The sequence below is a fragment of the Arachis hypogaea genome, chromosome 20 (assembly GCF_003086295.3).
Source record: "Arachis hypogaea cultivar Tifrunner chromosome 20, arahy.Tifrunner.gnm2.J5K5, whole genome shotgun sequence".
Taxonomy (NCBI): domain Eukaryota; kingdom Viridiplantae; phylum Streptophyta; class Magnoliopsida; order Fabales; family Fabaceae; genus Arachis; species Arachis hypogaea.
In genome coordinates this window covers 112408377-112428329 of record NC_092055.1, presented here as the reverse complement: position 1 = coordinate 112428329, position 19953 = coordinate 112408377, and the positions used below count along the sequence as shown (strand labels likewise).

Below are 19953 nucleotides of genomic sequence, written 5' to 3'. Positions count from 1 at the left end.
GAGGGGTTTTTAGGGAAGAGTGTTTATGGGGTTGTGTGAAAGAGAGTGGTGAGAAGAAGTGAGTGGAGGTAGGTGGGGATCCTGTGGGGTCCACAGGTCCTGAGTGGATCCTGTGGGGTCCACAGATCCTGAGTGGATCCTGTGGGGTCCACAGATCCTGAGGTGTCAATGATTTACATCCCTGCACCCATTAGGCATGTAAAAATGCCTTTGCACACAACTCTGGGCGTTCAGCGCCAGGTTGGTGCCCATTTTGGGCGTTCAACGCCCAATTGCTGCCATTTCTGGCGTTGAACGCCAGAACCATGCCTGTTCTGGCGTTCAGCGCCCAGAAGTTGCCCATTTTGGGCGTTCAGCGCCAGAACCATGCTCTGTTCTGGCGCTGAACGCCAGACAGATGCTCCTTCAGGGTGTGATTTTTCTTCTGCTGTTTTTGATTCCATTTTCAATTTTTCTATTTATTTTGTGACTCCACATGATCATGAACCTAAGAAAACATGACAAACAATAAAAATAAGAATTAGATAAACATTGGGTTGCCTCCCAACAAGCGCTTCTTTAATGTCAATAGCTTGACAGTGGGCTCTCATGGAGCCTCACAGATGTGCAGAGCTTTGTTGAGACTCTCCAACACCAAACTTAGAGTTTGGATATGGGAGTTCAACACCAAACTTAGAGTTTGGTTGTGGCCTCCCAACACCAAACTTAGAGTTTGACTGTGGGGGCTCTGGTTGACTCTGCTTGGAGAGAAGCTTTTGCTGCTTCCTCTCCATGGTTGCAGAGGGAGATCCTTGAGTTTTAAACACAAGGGAGTTCTCATTCCATTGAAGGACTATTTCACCTCTGTCAACATCAATCATAGCTCTTGCTGTGGCCAGGAAAGGTCTTCCTAGGATGATGGATTCATCCTCTTCCTTTCCAGTATCCAGGACTATGAAATCAGTAGGTATGTAAAGGCCCTCAACCTTTACTAATACATCTTCTACTTGTCCATAAGCCTGTCTTCTTGAGCTGTCTGCCATCTCTAGTGAGATTTTAGCAGCTTGCACCCCATAGATTCCCAGTTTCTCTATTACAGAGAGGGGCATGAGGTTTATTCCTGAACCAAGGTCACACAGAGCCTTAAAGATCATGGTGCCTATGGTACAGGGTATTAAGAACTTTCCTGGATCCTGTCTCTTCTGAGGCAATGTCAGTTGATCCAGATCACTTAGTTCATTGATGAACAAGGGAGGTTCAACTTCCCAAGCATCAATGCCAAATAATTTGGCATTCAGCTTCATGATTGCGCCAAGAAACTTGGCAGTTTGCTCTTCAGTGACATCCTCATTCTCTTCAGAAGAGGAATACTCATCAGGGCTCATGAAGGGTATAAGGAGGTTCAATGGAATCTCTATGGTCTCTAGATGAGCCTCAGAGTCCTTTGGTTCCTCAGAGGGAAGCTCCTTATTGGTCACTGGACGTCCCAGGAGGTCTTCCTCCTTGGGATTCACGTCCTCTCCTCTCCTCACAGGTTCGGCCATGGCGCTTATGTCAATGGCCTTGCACTCTCCTTTTGGGTTCTCTTCTGTATTGCTTGGGAGAGTACTAGGAGGGATTTCAGTGATCCTTTTACTCAGCTGGCCCACTTGTGCTTCCAAATTTCTAATGGAAGACCTTGTTTCATTCATGAAACTTACAGTGGCCTTAGATAGATCAGAGACTAGATTTGCTAAATTAGAAGCATTTTGTTCAGAGTTCTCTGTCTGTTGCTGAGTGGATGATGGAAAAGGCTTGCTATTGCTAAACCTGTTTCTTCCACCATTATTAAAGCCTTGTTGGGGCTTTTGATCCTTCCATGAGAAATTTGGATGATTTCTCCATGTTGAGTTATAGGTGTTTCCATAAGGTTCACCTAAGTAATTTACCTCTGCTATTGCAGGGTTCTCAGGATCATAAGCTTCTTCTTCAGAAGATGCCTCTTGAGTACTGTTGGATGCAGCTTGCATTCCATGCAGACTCTGAGAGATCATATTGACTTGCTGAGTCAATATTTTATTCTGAGCCAATATGGCATTCAGAGTATCAACTTCAAGAACTCCCTTCTTCATAGGCGTCCCATTATTCACAGGATTCCTTTCAGAAGTGTACATGAACTGGTTATTAGCAACCATGTCAATGAGTTCTTGAACTTCTGCAGGCGTTTTCTTTAGGTGAATGGATCCACCTGCAGAAGTGTCCAGTGACATCTTTGATAGCTCAGATAAACCATCATAGAATATATCCAGGATGGTCCATTCTGAAAGCATGTCAGAAGGACACTTTTTGGTCAACTGTTTGTATCTTTCCCAAGCTTCATAGAGGGATTCACCTTCTTTCTGTCTGAAGGTTTGAACATCAGCTCTAAGCTTGCTCTGCTTTTGAGGCGGAAAGTACTTGGCTAAGAAAGCCGTGACCAGCTTATCCCAAGAGTTCAGACTGTCTTTGGGTTGAGAATCCAACCATAATCTAGCTTTGTCTCTTACAGCAAAAGGGAAAAGCATGAGCCTGTAGACTTCAGGATCTACTCCATTAGTCTTAACAGTATCACATATCTGCAAGAATTCAGTTAAGAACTGAAAAGGATCTTCAGATGGAAGTCCATGAAACTTGCAGTTCTGCTGCATCAGAGAAACTAATTGAGGTTTCAGCTCAAAGTTGTTTGCTCCAATGGCAGGAATGGAGATGCTTCTTCCATGTAAATTGGAATTAGGTGCAGTAAAGTCACCAAGCATCTTCCTTACATTATTATTATTTTCGGCTGCCATCTCCTCTGCCTGTTCGAAAATTTCTGAAAGGTTATCTCTGGAATGTTGTATTTTAGCTTCTCTTAATTTTCTCTTCAGAGTCCTTTCAGGTTCTGGATCTGCTTCCACAAGAATGTTCTTATCCTTGCTCCTGCTCATATGACAAAGAAGAGGGCACAGAAAAATAATAATAATAATAGAGATCCTTTATACCACAGTATAGGGATCCCTGTGTGAGTAAAAGAAGAGGGGGAGACAAAGAATGTAATATAATGGAAGAAACACAACTGTGAGGATGGCAGAGATGTGAGATGAGATGTTAGGATATGAATGAATAAATAGAATAAGATGGGGGAGGGATAATTTTCGAAAATTATTTTGAAAAAGAGTTAGTGATTTTCGAAAATGGTTTTTGAAAATTGTTAGTATTTTTTTTCGAATTTTTTTTTTTAAAATAAAAATAAGAATAATTAGTTAATTAAAAAGAAATTTTTGAAAAAGAGGGAAGATATTTTCGAAAATTAGAGAGAGAGAGTTAGTTAGGTAGTTTTGAAAAAGTTAAGAAACAAACAAAAAGTTAGTTAGTTAGTTGAAATAAATTTTGAAAAGATAAGAAGTTAGGAAGTTAGAAAAGATATTTTGAAATCAAATTTTTTGAAAAAGATAAGATAAGAAGATATTTTGAAAAGATATGATAGAAATTAGTTTTGAAAAATATTTGATTTTTAAAATCACAATTAATGACTTGATTCACAAGAAATCATAAGATATGATTCTAGAACTTAAAGTTTGAATCTTTCTTAACAAGCAAGTAACAAACTTGAAATTTTGAATCAAAACATTAATTGTTTATGTTATTTTCGAAAATTTGATATAAAAATAAGAAAAAGATTTTTGAAAAATATTTTTGGAATTTTCGAAAATAATTAAGAATTTTGAAAAAGATTTGATTTTTGAAAAAGATTTTGAAAAAGATAAGATTTTCAAATTAAAAATTTGATTTGACTCATGAGAAACAATTTGATTTTTAAAAATTTTTGAAAAAGTCAACTCAATTTTCGAATTTGATGAGAGGGAAAAGGGAAAGATATTTTTTTTTTTTTTTTGATTTTTGAAATTTTTATGAAAAACATGAAAATTATGCAATGCATGAAATTTTTAGATCAAAACAATGAATGCATGCAAGAATGCTATGAATGTCAAGATGAACACCAAGAACACTATGAATGTCAAGATGAACATCATAGACATATTTTTGAAAAATTTTTAATGCAAAGAAAACATGCAAGACACCAAACTTAGAATTCTTTAATGCTTAGACACTAAGAATTCAAGAATGCATATGATAAACATGAAAAGATACAAAACAAAAAATCATCAAGATCATACAAGAAGACTTACCAAGAACAACTTGAAGATCATGAAGAACACTATGAATGCATGATATTTTCGAAAAATGCTAGATGCATATGCAAGTGACACCAAATTTATAATGTGACTCAAGACTCAAACAAGAAACAGAAAAATATTTTTGAATTTTTTGATTTTCTAATTTTTTTGGATTTTTTTTTCGAAAATTATATGAAAAAGAAAAATAAGGATTCCAAAATTTTTAATATGAATTCCAGGAATCTTGCATTCTTAGTCTAAAGCTTCAGTCCAGGAATTAGACATGGCTCACTAGCCAGCCAAGCTTTCAATGAAAGCTCCAGTCCAAAACACTAGACATGGCCAATGGCCAGCCAAGCTTCAGCATGTAATTCAGACATGACACGCCTGACATACCCTACAGTCGTGTAAGAGCTGATGGTTGGAAGCCTCAGTCCAAAAGAATTTAGACATGGCTTTACAGCCAGCCAGGCTTCACATGCTTCATGAAACACTAGAATTCATTCTTAAAAATTTTGAATAAAATTTTTGAAAACATTTTTTTTTTTCGAAAACAGATGAGAAAATTTTAGAAATATTTTTGAAAAATTTTTGAAATTAAAATAAAAAGAAAATTACCTAATCTGAGCAACAAGATGAACCGTCAGTTGTCCAAACTCAAACAATCCCCGGCAACGGCGCCAAAAACTTGGTGCTGTTGCCGGATCAAAAGGGAATCTGGCACTGATGTTACCGGACCAAAAGCTTGCCGAAAACTCAAACAGTCCCCGGCAACGGCGCCAAAAACTTGGTGCACGAAATTGTGATGTCCAGGCTCGAACAATCCCTGGTAATGGCTCCAAAGCTTGGTGCTTTGATCTTAATTCATAATTGTCACAACTTCGATACAACTGACCAGCAAGTGCACTGGGTCGTCCAAGTAATACCTTACGTGAGTAAGGGTCGAATCCCACGGAGATTGTTGGTATGAAGCAAGCTATGGTCACCTTGTAAATCTCAGTCAGGCAGATATAAATTGATAATGGTGTTTTCGAATATTAATTAATAAAATAGGGATAGAGATACTTATGTAAATCATTGGTAGGAATTTCAGATAAGCGAATGGAGATGCTTTTCGTTCCTCTGAACCTCTGCTTTCCTGCTATCTTCATCCAATCAGTCTTACTCCTTTCCATGGCTGGATTTATGCAAGGGCATCACCGTTGTCAGTGGCTACATCCCCTTCTCTCAGTGAATAATATGCTCACGCACCCTGTCACGGCACAGCTATTCATCTGTCGGTTCTCGATCATGCTGGAATAGGATTCACCCTCCTTTTGCGTCTGTCACTAACGCCCAGCACTCGCGAGTTTGAAGCTCGTCACATTCATTCAATCATTGAATCCTACTCAGAATACCACAGACAAGGTTTAGACCTTCCGGATTCTCTTGAATGCCGCCATCATTCTAGCTTACACCACGAAGATTCCGGTTAAGAGATCTAAGAGATACTCATTCTAGCTTAATTCATGTAGAACAGAAGTGTTTGTCAGGCACGCGTTCATAGGGGAGAATGGTGATGAGCGTCACACATAATCATCACCTTCATCACGTTCTTGGGTGCGAATGGATATCTTAGAAGCGAAATAAGAAGAATTGAATAGAAAACAGTAGTACTTTGCATTAATCTTTGAGGAACAGCAGAGCTCCACACCTTAATCTATGGAGTGTAGAAACTCTACTGTATGAAAATACATAAGTGAAGGTCCAGGCATGGCCAAGATGGCCAGCCCCCTAAACGAGATCACAGGATCAAAATACAATCCAGGATGCCTAATACAATAGTAAGAGGTCCTATTTATAATAAACTAGCTACTAGGGTTTACATGAGTAAGTATTTGATGTATAAATCCACTTCCGGGACCCACTTGGTGTGTATTTGGGCTGAGCCTGAGTGTTGCACGTGCAGAGGCCATTTGTGGAGTTGAACGCCAGTTTCTGTGCCAGTTTGGGCGTTCAACTCTGGTTTTGGATCCTTTTCTGGCGCTGGACGCCAGATTTGGGCAGAAGGCTGGCGTTGAACGCCAGTTTACGTCGTCAATTCTTGGCCAAAGTATGGACTATTATATATTGCTGGAAAGCCCTGGATGTCGACTTTCCAACGCAATTGGAAGCGCGCCATTTCGAGTTCTGTAGCTCCAGAAAATCCACTTTGAGTGCAGGGAGGTCAGAATCCAACAGCATCAACAGTCCTTTTTCAACCTCTGAATCTGATTTCTGCTCAAGTCCCTCAATTTCAGCCAGAAAATACCTGAAATCACAGAAAAACACACAAACTCATAGTAAAGTCCAGAAATGTGAATTTAACATAAAAACTAATGAAAACATCCCTAAAAGTAACTAGATCCTACTAAAAACATACTAAAAACAATGCCAAAAAGCGTATAAATTATCCGCTCATCAGGTATACATATGGTTAAGTGAGCTGATAAATTGAATCTTTAATTAACCCAAGCTTCAACCCAACCTATACATTTTTAATGTAATCTTGAAGTTCATACCTAGCTACCCAGAATTCCCTTTTTCAATCCATACTCATGTATCAACTTTGTATTTGATTCTATCATATGTGCATTGATCTTTGAGTTCTAAATTTAACATTGGGGTAATTTTGTCCCCTTATTTATTTATTTATTTATTTTAATTTTTTTTAAATTGAAAGAAATATAGCTTATCAATGCACATAGATTTTTAATTCTTATAGTTTCACATGAGTAGGTGTCCAAATTCCCATTAAATTCTCATGACACATTCCCTTAACAACTTTTGTTCCCACAATTTCCCATACTTAACTAGCACACACAATTCTATCTTAAGCTAACCAAAGATTCAATTTGGGATATACAATTGTTTTTCAGCTTAAGGTTAGTAATGTGGTAAAATATAGAACAAATGGGATTTAAAGGCTCAAAGTGGTTAACAAAGGTAATTGAAAAGGGTAGGCTTAATTTGGATAAGTGAGTTCAAACAAATAATAGCCTCAATCATGTGCAAGCATGCAAATATAATAAATATTGGACATATAAGATAAAACAAAATATAGATTACAATCATAGAGAAGTAAACACATAAGAATAAAATAGTTATGGTTAAATAATGTAACCATACATAAAGGCTCAAATCTTTCACAGGTTGTGTTCTTTGTTCCAAATACAACTTAAGCAAATTTATCATAAAAATTTTGAAAAATTAGTGAAATTTTGTTCCAAAAATAGAGTCTTAAAAGAAACTTATTGTCTTTTCAATCAAGTAGAACATGCATGCGACTATCCTAACCTATGCAATTTATTCTATTCTATAGAAGAAAGAAAATCTAACTAAAATATCCTAATTATTGGTGCTAGGGAAGAGAAATTACCTCCGGAAGTCAGGTACTGACCGACCTCCCCACACTTAAGGCTTTGCACCGTCCTTGGTGCCGTCTGTCAGGAACAGGGGTGGGCTGGTAGCAGTATCTCCACAATCAGGACCATTATGGCTTCCTGTGCTGGTAAAAGAAGTGGAGTCCGGGGTATTCGAGTCCCTGAAGTGTCCCTTGAGTAGCTCCTTGAGGTGTTTGAATCGGCGCTCGTTACGGCGCTCTCTCATCTTTGCTTTCTGTTCTTGCCGATCCAACCTTTCGATTATCTGCTGGAGCAATTCATCAGTTGTAGGTGTTTGTGGTGTTGAAGAAGGATTATCTTCAACTGGAGTAGTAGGAAGGCTTGTAGTGGCTGCTGGGAGTCTAAGGGATTTCCCGTTAGGGATATACTGATCATCCCGTGGATGCACGGCCTTGGTGTCCCCAGCTCTGTAGGAGACTCCGGCTGCTGAGACAAGATCTGAGACCAAGGCGGGGAAAGGTAAGTTGCCCACAATTTGTACGTGTCCCATAGCATTCCGGATATGTCTTGAGAGATGCAAAGGTTGGTCTATGAGGATGCACCATAGTAGAACAACCATGTCCACAGTGAAGAAGGACTCATGAGTGTTCGGAAAGACGTAATGGGACATGATCTGTGCCCAGACGCGAGCTCCAAGGTAAGTGCTGAAGCCAAGATTCCCTTAGGGCGGGTACGGTGGTATCCGTAGATCCAACGGCTGCCAGGTAATACGATAACTCCGAGAACGGAGTCCCAGTCAAATTGGTACCTCTGGCACTTAAGTGCGGCTTCTTGGAAGGCGTCCATTCCTTCTAGAATAGGGGGAAGACTCAGAGCTTGCTGAATGGCCTCTTCTGTGATGGGGACTTGCTTCTTGGCTGTCTCCGTAGGAAACCCCATTGTCTTCGTTCAATTTGCGGCTCAACAAAGGTAGCAATATTGGACGGGAGGATAAGAAGGTATTCATTGTTATAGTTTCTTTCTGCCAGGATAGGGAACATCTGCTCACAGTAGCGATTGGGAAATCGCACAGTGTCCTTTGCTGGAAAGGCTTTCTCCTTCTCATCAACCTTTATTATCCTCTTAACTCTTTTTGTTGAGGGCTTGACTGTGGTTGAAGAAGGCTCTGCCACTAATGCTCTTTTAGTTCCTCTTCTTGCTTATGGTTTAGAAGTAGCTTTCTCTTTTCCTTTCTTGGTGGCCATCCTGAAAGAAGGAAAGAGAAAGTAAATTAAATTCAAAGAGATATACAGTAAGGAAGGAAACGGAAAAGAGGGTGATGGATGCACATTAAGATATACTGACATTATCACATGCTCGCGAGTACATGTGAAAAGCCAACAATGGAAAATAGCTAGTGCATATAAAGACAAGTGACTGCAAGGTGTTTATTGGCATGCCGGCAAAGGGCATGAGTAGCATAGACCAAGCAATACTTTGTAACAAACCATCACGTTTGTATTGACAATTAAATTCAATGAAAACAATAGTAAAGAGAATTTGTGAAAAGCAAGCATTGAATAGTAGAGTAAAGTAATGTAGAAAAGTGCATAATGCTATATGGGCTTTTTCACAAACACATGACATGCATGGTAAATAAGATATAGAAAGTATGAAGGTGAACATGCAAGCAATCCCTTAAAAATAATAATTGTCAAGTAAATTGCAACAATCCACAAGCATATAATGAGGAATAATGACTCAAAAAAATTTCTAATACCATGTAAAAAGGAAAAGAAGAAAAAGGAAAATATGAATAATGAAAAGAAAAATAATATATAAAATGATAGAAAAGAGAAGAAGGAAGAAGAAAATAGAACCTTGGTAATGGAGGTGAGAGAGAGAGAGAGAGAGTGATAGGTGAGATAGAAGGAAGAAGGGAGAAGGAAGAAATAAGGAGGGAAAAGGAAAATTAGGATTTGGAGGAGAGAAAGATAAGATATGTGGCAATTTTAGGTTGAGCTGTGCGGCGCATGCGACGCGGCCGCGTGGGGCACGCGTTCGCGTGGATGCGCTTCAAGTATGGTGACGCGATCGCGTCGGCCACGCGGTCGCGTGACCCATGTTATGCTTCTAGCGCGAGTGCAGCCTCGCACCAGCACAACTCTCTGTTTAAATTAATTTATTTGCCAAAATTGGGACGACGCGATCGCGTGGGTCACGCGATCACGTGAGTGTGCGCCAGAAAATGGATGATGCGGCCGTGTCGCCGACGCGGTCGCGTGATAAGGATTGTGCTTCCAGCACCAATCTAGCATCAATCTCGCATAATATTTCATTGTGCACCCTTTTACGTCGAAAACTCAGGGCACACGGCCGCGTGGGGCACGCGGTCGCGTGGGAGGCCATGATTCCCATGCGACGCGAACGCGTCAGCGATGCGGTCGTGTGGGTTGATTTGTGCTATTGGCACGCCTCCAGCCACGCTCCAGCGTGACTTTCTGTTCATCTTTATTTTTCTTTACTCTCCTTACGACGCGGACGCGTCGCTGATGCGATCGTGTCGCGTAGCGGAAAATTTTTATTTTTTTAAATGGAAATAAAAATATGTAAATGCAGATGCACGAAAGTACTAAGAAAGAGAAGAGTTATTGAATAGGAAAAACTAAAAATAAAGAAAAGAACGATCATACCTTGGTGGGTTGTCTCCCACCTAGCACTTTGCTTTAACGTCCGTAAGTTGGACGCTCCACGAGCTCAATCTTCTGCTATGTAGGGATCTTCCAAGAGGAAGATCTCAAGCTCCTTGTTTCTCTGCATCTTCTCGCCATGGTATAGCTTCAAGCGTTGTCCATTAACCTTAATGAGTTCAGAGCTTGAGGGATGGCTTAGGTGATAAACTCCGTACGGTTCGGCCTTCTCTACTCTGTATGGACCTTCCCATCTTGATCTCAACTTACCTGGCATGAGCCTTAGTCGAGATTTGTAAAGGAGGACTAAATCCCCAGGTTGGAACTCTTTCTTCTTGATGTTTTGGTCATGTACAACCTTCATCTTTTCCTTGTATATTCTGGATTTTTCATAAGCTTCTAGGCGAAGGCTCTCCAGCTCCTGCAGTTGCAACTTCCTTTCAGCTCCGGCTTTCTCAATTCCCATGTTGCACTCCTTAACTGCCCAAAAAGCTCTGTGTTCTACTTCAACTGGGAGATGACAAGCTTTTCCATAAACCAAGCGAAAAGGACTCATCCCAATGGGTGTCTTGTATGCTGTTCTATATGCCCAGAGTGCATCTTGTAGCCTGGTGCTCCAGTCTTTTCTATGAGGCTTTACTATCTTTTGCAAGATACGCTTAATTTCTCTGTTTGACACCTTGGCTTGCCCATTAGTTTGGGGATGGTAAGCTGTTGCAACTTTATGAATTATCCCATGCTTCTTCATTAATCCTGTCAGTCTCCTGTTACAAAAATGGGTGCCTTGATCGCTCACGATTGCTCGTGGTGATCCGAAGCGACATATAATATGGTTTCTCACAAAGAAAACAATAGTGTTAGCATCATCAGTGCGGGTAGGAATTGCTTCCACCCATTTGGAAACATAATCCACAGCTAACAATATATAAAAATATCCATTAGAATTTGGAAATGGACCCATGAAGTCAATGCCCCAAACATAAAAAATTTCACAGAAAAGCATAATTTATTGAGGCATCTCATCTTTCCTGGATATATTGCCAAATTTCTGGCATGGGAGACAAGATTTACAAAACTCAGTAGCATCTCTAAAAAGAGTAGGCCACCAGAATCCACAGTCTAAGATCTTTCTAGCTGTTCTCTGAGGGCCAAAATGTCCTCCACTCTCAGATGAGTGACAGGCCTCTAAAATGGACTGGAATTCTGATTGAGGCACACAACGTCTAATTACTTGATCAGCGCCACATCTCCATAAATATGGGTCATCCCATATATAATATTTAGACTCACTTTTTAGCTTGTCTCTTTGATGCTTAGAAAAATTTGGAGGAAATGTGCGGCTAACTAAATAATTAGCAACAGGTGCATACCAAGGGACTACCTCAGATACTGCTTGCAGGTTATCAAAAGGAAAATTATCATCTATAGGAGTAGAATCATCCTTAATATGCTCAAGGCGACTCAAGTGGTCTGCCACTAAATTCTGATTACCACTCCTATCCTTTATTTCTAAATCAAATTCTTGTAACAGCAGTATCCAACGTATGAGTCTTGGTTTGGATTCCTTTTTAGCTAATAGATACTTTAAAGCTACATGGTCCGAATACACTACTACTCTAGTACCAAGTAAATAAGCTCGGAATTTATCCAGAGCAAAAACAATAGCAAGAAGCTCTTTCTCAGTAGTAGTATAGTTGGACTGGGCATTGTCTAAAGTCTTAGACGCATAAGCAATAACGAAAGGATTCTTACCTTCACGCTGAGCCAGCACTGCTCCTACTGCATGGTTGGAAGCATCGCACATGATTTCAAATGGCTGGCTCCAGTCTGGTCCTCTCACAATTGGAGCTTGTGCCAGAGCAGTCTTCAGCTTATCAAACCCTTGTTTGCAATCCTCACTGAACTCGAACTCAATATCCTTCTGCAGTAATCTGGATAAGGGAAGTGCGAGCTTACTAAAGTCCTTAATAAATCTCCTGTAAAAACCTGCATGGCCAAGGAACGAACAGACTTCCCTCACAGAAGAGGGGTAAGGTAAACTAGAAATAACATTCACCTTTGCTGGGTCTACAGAAATGCCATTATTAGATACCACATGTCCTAATACAATTCCTTGTTTTACCATAAAGTGACATTTTTCGAAATTTAATACAAGGTTTGTATTAACATATCTATCTAATACTCTAGATAATCCATCTAAGCAAAGGCTAAAAGAATCACCATAAACGCTAAAATCGTCCATAAAAACATCCATACAGTTCTCAATAAGATCAGAGAAAAGACTCATCATGCACCTTTGGAAAGTAGCTGGTGCATTGCACAAGCCAAAGGGCATTCTCTTGTAAGCATAAGTCCCAAAAGGACATGTAAAAGTAGTCTTTTCCTGATCCTCAGGAGCTATATGAATCTGGAAATAACCTGTGTAACCATCTAAAAAGCAATAATGTGATTTACCTGACAGGAGATCCAGCATTTGATCAATGAATGGAAGTGGGTAGTGATCCTTACGGGTAGCTTGGTTGAGACGCCTGTAATCAATGCAGACTTTCCAAGCATTCTGAACTCTAGTTGCTATGAGCTCTCCATGCTCATTCTTCACTGTAGTGACTCCAGACTTCTAGGGCACCACTTGTACTGGGCTTACCCATTCACTGTCTGAAATGGGATATATGATACCTGCTTCCAATAGTCTGGTCACTTCCTTTTTGACAACTTCCAAGATGGTGGGATTCAATCTTCTTTGGGGTTGACGGACAGGTCTTGCTCCCTCTTCTAAAAATATTCTGTGCTCACATACTTGAGGGTTGATGCCTACTATGTCTGCCAAGCTCCACCCAATTGCCTTCTTATGCTTCCTCAGCACATCAAGTAATTGCTCTTCTTGTTGAGAAGTAAGTTCCCTTGCAATGATAACTGGAAGCCTCTGCTCATCTTCGAAATAGGCATATTTGAGATGTGGAGGGAGGGGTTTCAATTCTAACTTCTGATCATAAGCAGGCTCTAGATTGGCTGGGGCTTGTGAAAATGACAAAGTGCCCTCATTGTCAGTTAAAAGGGTCCCTACACTTGGACCTTTTCCAGTGTGCCTCTCTTCTAACTCTTTCTTGTGAACTTCAGCTACACTTTCATCTATGACATCACACTGGAAGATAGAACGATCTTCTGGGGGGTTGTCAATGACTCCATTTAGATTGAAGATTACTATGCGGCCATCTATTTTAAAGGAGTATGTTCCTGAAAAAGCATTCAATTTGAATTTTGATGTCTTCAGGAATGGTCTTCCAAGTAGGATTGATGATGGCTTATCTGAATCATTATGGGGCATCTCCAAGATATAAAAATCAGTGGGAAATGTAAGCCCTTTAATGTTCACCAAAACATCTTCAGCAACTCCAGCCACTGTAATAATGCTTTTATCTGCTAACACAAAACGAGCTGCCGACCTTTTTAAGGGAGGGAGCCTCAAAATATCATATATAGACAAAGGCATTATACTGACACATGCTCCTAAATCACACATGCAATCATAAATTACTACACCACCAATAGTACAGCTAACTATACAAGGACCTGGATCACTACATTTTTCAGATAATCCTCCCATTAAAGCAGATATAGAACTACCTAAAGGAATAGTTTCTAATTCATTAATTTTGTCTTTATGGATACATAAGTCTTTTAGAAACTTTGCATATTTAGGTACCTGCTGAATAACATCAAAAAGAGGAACAATTACCTCAACTTTTTTGAATATTTATACCATTTTGGGGTCGGGTTCCAGCTGCTTCCTGGGCTTCCTTGCAAGTTCTGGAAATGGAATAGGAGTAGTGTTTTCTGTGGTGTCTGTGCCTTTTGGTGCTTCCTCCTGTGGTTGAGCTATTTCTTCTTCAGCTATGTCCTGTATGTCCTCTTCCTCTTCAACATCTTCTATTTCTACTACCACTTCAGATGAGGTGTATTCTGGTGGGCTTGGTTCCTCCTGATTCCTCTCCTGCAGTGTAGTTCCAGACCTTAGGGTGATGGCATTAATGCCTCCCTTTGGATTGGATAATGGTTGAGAGGGGATTCCAGTGGAGCTTGAAGGTTGGTTACTGGAATTTTGCGTTGATCCAATCTGTGACATAAGAGCTTGCAAAGTAGAGGTGAGACCATTCAGACTGGCATTAATACTATTCATGATGTTATTTTCCATGGTCTGTTGTCTTCGCTCAAAAGATTGTAGTAGCTCTTCATTAGGAGATAAAGAAGAATGAGTAAATTGAGAGGTCTGCTATTGATTGTTCTGTGGTCCTTGGTTTTGCCTCAGGTGAGGTGCTCTGTAAGGTTGATTCTGCTGCCTGTTGTTGTTATTATTCCACCTCTGATTTCCCTGATTATCTCGGCCTCCTCTGTTATTGTTGTCCCTCCAATTCTGGTTAGAATTGTCCTGCCATCCATGGTTATTATTTTCACTTTGATTGTACCCTTGGTTGGGGCGGTCATAGAAGTTATGAGTGGATGCTACCATGTTGTCTTCTTGTTGGATCTGCGGGCATTCATCAGTATAATGGCTATAATCAGCACAGATTCCACAAATTCTTTGCGGGACTAATTGTTGGTTTTGCTGTGGCGAAGGAGGTTGAGCTTGCTGAGCTTGTTGTTGATTCAATTGCATCTGCTTCAGCAAGTTGGTCATCTCACATATACTCTGAGCTAGAGCAGCAGTCTCTCTGCTAGAGAATACTTCTGCAACGGTTTTTGAACGACCTTGCTTTTGTCTGTGGTTCCTAGTAGATTCAGCTAAATCACTGATCAATTGCCAAGCCTCATCAGTGGTCTTGTACTTCTTCATAGACCCATTGCTAGCACTTTCCAATGTGGTCTTATCTTGGGGCCTCATGCCCTGTGTGATATAGCTAAGTAACACTATCTTGTCAATCATGTGGTGGAGGCATGCTTCTAGAAGATTATTGAAGCGCTCCCAGTATTCAAAGAGAGTCTCATTGTCATCCTGAACAATTGTGGAAATATCCTTCCTCAGTTTATCAGTAACTTCAGATGAAAAGAATTTCTCCAAAAACTCCTTTCTGAGTGTATCCCAGTTGGATACATTTGCTAGAGGTTGAGTGTAGTACCACTCTCTTGCTTTTCCCTCAAGAGAAAACGGGAAAGCTTTCAGCAAAATTGAAGTTTCATCAGTACCATCACGCTTGACAGTAGAACAGGCTGCCTGGAAATCTCTCAAGTGCTTGATAGGCTCTTGAGCAGGTAGGCCATGAAACTTGGGCATCAAATTTAGCAGTGCGGACTTTATTTCAAAATCTGTAGCTACCGCTGGATGATGCGCTTGAAACGGTTGCATTGTAAAATCAAGGGCTCCTTCCTCCTGGATGGTAACTCTCCTAGCTGCCATGTCTTCTGCACGTAAAACAACCGAATCAGTAGAACGGGGGCTGGTTTCTTCCTCAAGTTCACGTTCAGATCCGCTCTCAGAGCAGACTAACCGACGCTGTTGTCGCCTTATTCGTGAAATAGTCCTTTCAATTTCAAGATCGAATATTAACAAGCGCGGATCAGGAAGTGAACGCGTCATTTGACGAAAGAAACATGCAGCTCATAGTAGCAAAATAAAATAAAATGCAAATAAATAAATTCTAATTAATAACTTTAGCACTCTATTGCAACTCCCCGGCAACGGCGCCAAAAATTGATGAGACACAGAAGTTGGTGAATTAAAAATTATTAAAATAGTTACGTTGCAAGTATAGTTCTTAACTCACCGAAAATCTGCCTATCAATTTAGAAATATGTCACAGAGAGTTTAAATTAAAAATTACTGGGAGTTGGAGTCCCAGGTCGTCTCCCAACGAGTTGCAGAAAAGTGTGCTATTTTATTAATCAGATGTTCCAAAAGGTTGAGTTGAGTAGATAGAAAATTAAATTGAGAAAATTTAAATAATATGAATAAAAGCCTTGACTGGGAGTTGATTAGTTGGAATCTCTATTATTAATGGGATGATTTCAAGATTAATTTATAATTAATGGTTGTTCTATTTAGTTATCCTTTACTAGGTAAAGGAAAGTCAAACAAGTTGGAATGCTAGATCTATTCACGAGTTGCAACCCACTTAGTTCAAAGGGATTGGTGTTAGTGACTGGATAGCAATCCAACAGTTAACCCAATTACAAATTCTCTTTCAATCCTTCCAACTCAAGAGTTCCTTTCAATCAACTCCCCATCAAGTGAAGAAACTACTCGCTCATTGTAAATAATAAATCCATAACATATGAAAGAGAATTAAAAGAAGACATGATTATTGGAATGGAAAATAAATTAAAATGGAAGAATTAATCCTTGTATTAAATAGTCATGAAAGTATTCAAATGACAAAATTGAACAAAGCAAAGAACATGGAAGAATAAAACCAAGTTAAGAGAACGAACTAGAATGACGAAGTCTTGATGAGGAAATAACTCTTCTCAATGTTCCAATGCTAAGACCAATTAAAAATTAAAATTCTAAAACCTAGAGAGAAAAACCTAAAGGAGTAAAACTAGATCTAAAACTGAAAACTGTGTAGAATGAATTTTGTCTTTTGTTTCTGCATATTCTCTGGCTCTAGTCTGCTGTTCCGGGCCGAAAACTGGGTCGAAATAAGGTCCAAAATCGCCCCCAGCGAATTCTGCAGATTATGCAGATCGCACATGTCACGCGATCGCGTCATCCATGCGGACGCGTCATTCGCGCTTTTCTTTGCCACGTGTTCGCGTCGTCCACGCTACCGCGTCGCTTGAGCTTTTCCAATCTGTGCGGCCGTGTGAGCCATGCGGCCGCGTCACTGCAATTTGCTCTCCTTCGCGCGGTCGCGTGAGCCATGCGACCGCGTCACTTCTCGCTGGTTATCTCCTCAAATTCTTGTGTTTCTTCCATTTTTGCTAGCTTCCTTTCCAATCTCCAACTCATTCATGCCCTATAAAGTCTGAAACACTCAACACACAGATCACGGCATTGAATGGAATAAAGGAGAATTAAAAATACAAAATTAAAGTCTCTAGGAAGCAGTTTTCAAACATGTTATAAATTCAGGAAGGAATTATAATTTCATGTTAATTTAATGATATAAGTAGGTAAGGATCAGGATAAAACCACACAATTAAACATAATATAAACCATAAAATAGTGGTTTATCAGCTATCATGATCCATAATATCATGATTGGAGAGGAAGTAGAAGTTCATGAGATCATATCCCTAGAACTCTACAAGGTGGCGGACAAGCCCTCCACTTTGGCAAGGTTAGCCTTCCCTCATCTCATCTGTCACCTATGCAATTCAGCTAGAGTTGCCATAGAGGAAGACACCCTCATTGAAGAGGACAAGCCCATCCCTATGCTTTATGTTTTATCTATGTTTGTGTCTTTATTACATGATCATTAGTGTTTAGTGTCTATGCCTTAAAGTTATGAATGTCCTATGATTCCTTCACCTTTCTTAAATGAAAAATATTTTTAATTGCAAAAGAACAAGAAGTTCATGGTTTCGAATTTTATCTTGAAGTTAGCTTAATTATTTTGATGTGGTGGCAATACTTTTTGTTTTCTGAATGAATGCTTGAACAGTGCATATTTTTTATATTGTTGTTTATGAATGTTAAAATTGTTGGCTCTTGAAAGAATAATGAAAAAGGAGAAATGTTATTGATGATCTGAAAAATCATAAAATTGATTCTTGAAGCAAGAAAAAGCAGTGAAAAACAAAGCTTGCGAAAAAAAAAAGAGAGAAAGAAAAAAAAAGCAAGCAGATGAAGCCAATAGCCCTTTAAACCAAAAGGCAAGGGTAAAAAGGATCCAAGGCTTTGAGCATTAATGGATAAGAGGGCCCAAAGGAATAAAATCCTGGCCTAAGTAGCTAAACCAAGTTGTCCCTAACCATGTGCTTGTGGCGTGAAGGTGTCAAGTGAAAAGCTTGAGACTGAGCGGTTAAAGTCGTGGTCCAAAGCAAAAAAAGAGTGTGCTTAAGAGCTCTGGACACCTCTAACTGGGGACTTTAGCAAAGCTGAGTCACAATCTGAAAAGGTTCACCCAGTTACGTGTCTGTGGCATTTATGTATCCGGTGGTAATACTGAAAAACAAAATGCTTAGGGCCACGGCCAAGACTCAATAAGTAGATGTGTTCAAGAATCAACATACTGAACTAGGAGAATCAATAACACTATCTGAATTCTGAGTTCCTATAGATGCCAATCATTCTGAACTTCAAGGGATAAAGTAAGATGCCAAAACTGTTCAGAGGCAAAAAGCTACAAGTCCCGCTCATCTAATTGAGACTAATCTTCATTGATATTTTTTGAAATTCATTGTATATTCTCTTCTTTTTATCCTATCTTATTTTTAGTTGCTTGGGGACAAGCAACAATTTAAGTTTGGTGTTGTGATGAGCGGATAATTTATACCCTTTTGGCATTATTTTTACATAGTTTTTAGTATGTTTTAGTTAATTTTTATCATGTTTTTATTAATTTTTATTCAAAAATCACATTTCTATACTTTACTATAAGTTTGTGTTTTTTTCTATGATTTTAGGTATTTTCTGGCTGAAATTGAGGGACCTGAGCAAAATCTGATTCAGAGGCTGAAAAATGATTACAGATGCTATTGGATTCTGACCTTCCTAGACTCGAAGTAGATTTTCTAGAGCTACAGAAGCCCAATTGACGCGATCTTAATTGCGTTGGAAAGTAGACATCCTGGGCTTTTCAGAAATATATAATAGTTCATACTTTGTCTGAGATTTGATGGCCCAAACTGGCATTCAAAGTCAGCCATAAAATTCTGGCGTAAAACGTCCAAAACTGGCACCAAAATTGGAGTTAAACGCCGAAACTGGCACCAAAGCTGGCGCTTAACTCCAGGAACAGCCTAAGCATGAAAAAGCTTCAATGCTCAGCCCAAGCACACACCAAGTGGGCCCCGAAGGTGGATTTCTACACTATCTGCATTTAGTTACTCATTTTCTGTAAACCCTAGTAACTAGTTTAGTATAAAAATGACTTTTAGAGACTTATTTATCTATCTTGGGATCACTTTTGATCTTGAGAACCATATAGACTATTGTACACATTTGGAGGCTGGCCTCACGGCCATGCCTAGACCTCTTTCACTTATGTATTTTCTATGGTGGAGTTTTTACACCCCATAGATTAAGGTGTAGAACTCTGCTGTTCTTCATGAATTAATGCAAGTACTATTGTTTTTCCTTCAATTCACGCCTACTTCTTCTCCAAGATATACTCTTGTTCTTAATTCAGTTAAGTCAGAATGAAGGGGTGACCTGTGACAATCACCCACTATCTTCGTTACTCGCTTCGCCAAGATCCGCGTGCTTGACAACCACAAGCGGTCTACATGATGTTCAACGTAGTCATTGGACGACAGCCGGAGTATATTTTCTTGGGTCTCTAATCAACGATTCACATCGTCTCTCCTGATAACAAAGCATCTAAATCTGAGATTAGAACCTTCGTGGTATAGGCTAGAACCATTAGCAGCATTCCTGAGATCCGGAAAGTCTAAACTTTGTATGTGGTATTCCGAGTAGGATCTGGGAAGGGATGACTGTGATGAGCTTCAAACTTGCGAATGTTGGGTGCAGTGACAGTGTGCAAAAGGACAATGGTCCTATTCCGACACTTGCGGGAACCGACAGATGATTAGCTGTGCGATAGCTGTACATGGTATTTTTCATCCGAGACGAGAAATCCAACAGTTGATTAGCCGTACAGAGATAGT

The 19953-nt window shown here is 39.7% G+C and overlaps 1 non-coding gene across 1 annotated transcript; it reads left to right on the top strand.

The window, feature by feature from the left end:
• The first annotated feature begins 2282 nt into the window (after positions 1-2282).
• LOC112787431 (small nucleolar RNA R71) lies at positions 2283-2390 on the top strand. The gene has a single exon (XR_003194846.1). It is a non-coding gene; the product is annotated as a small nucleolar RNA R71 (small nucleolar RNA).
• Positions 2391-19953: the final 17563 nt, after the last annotated feature.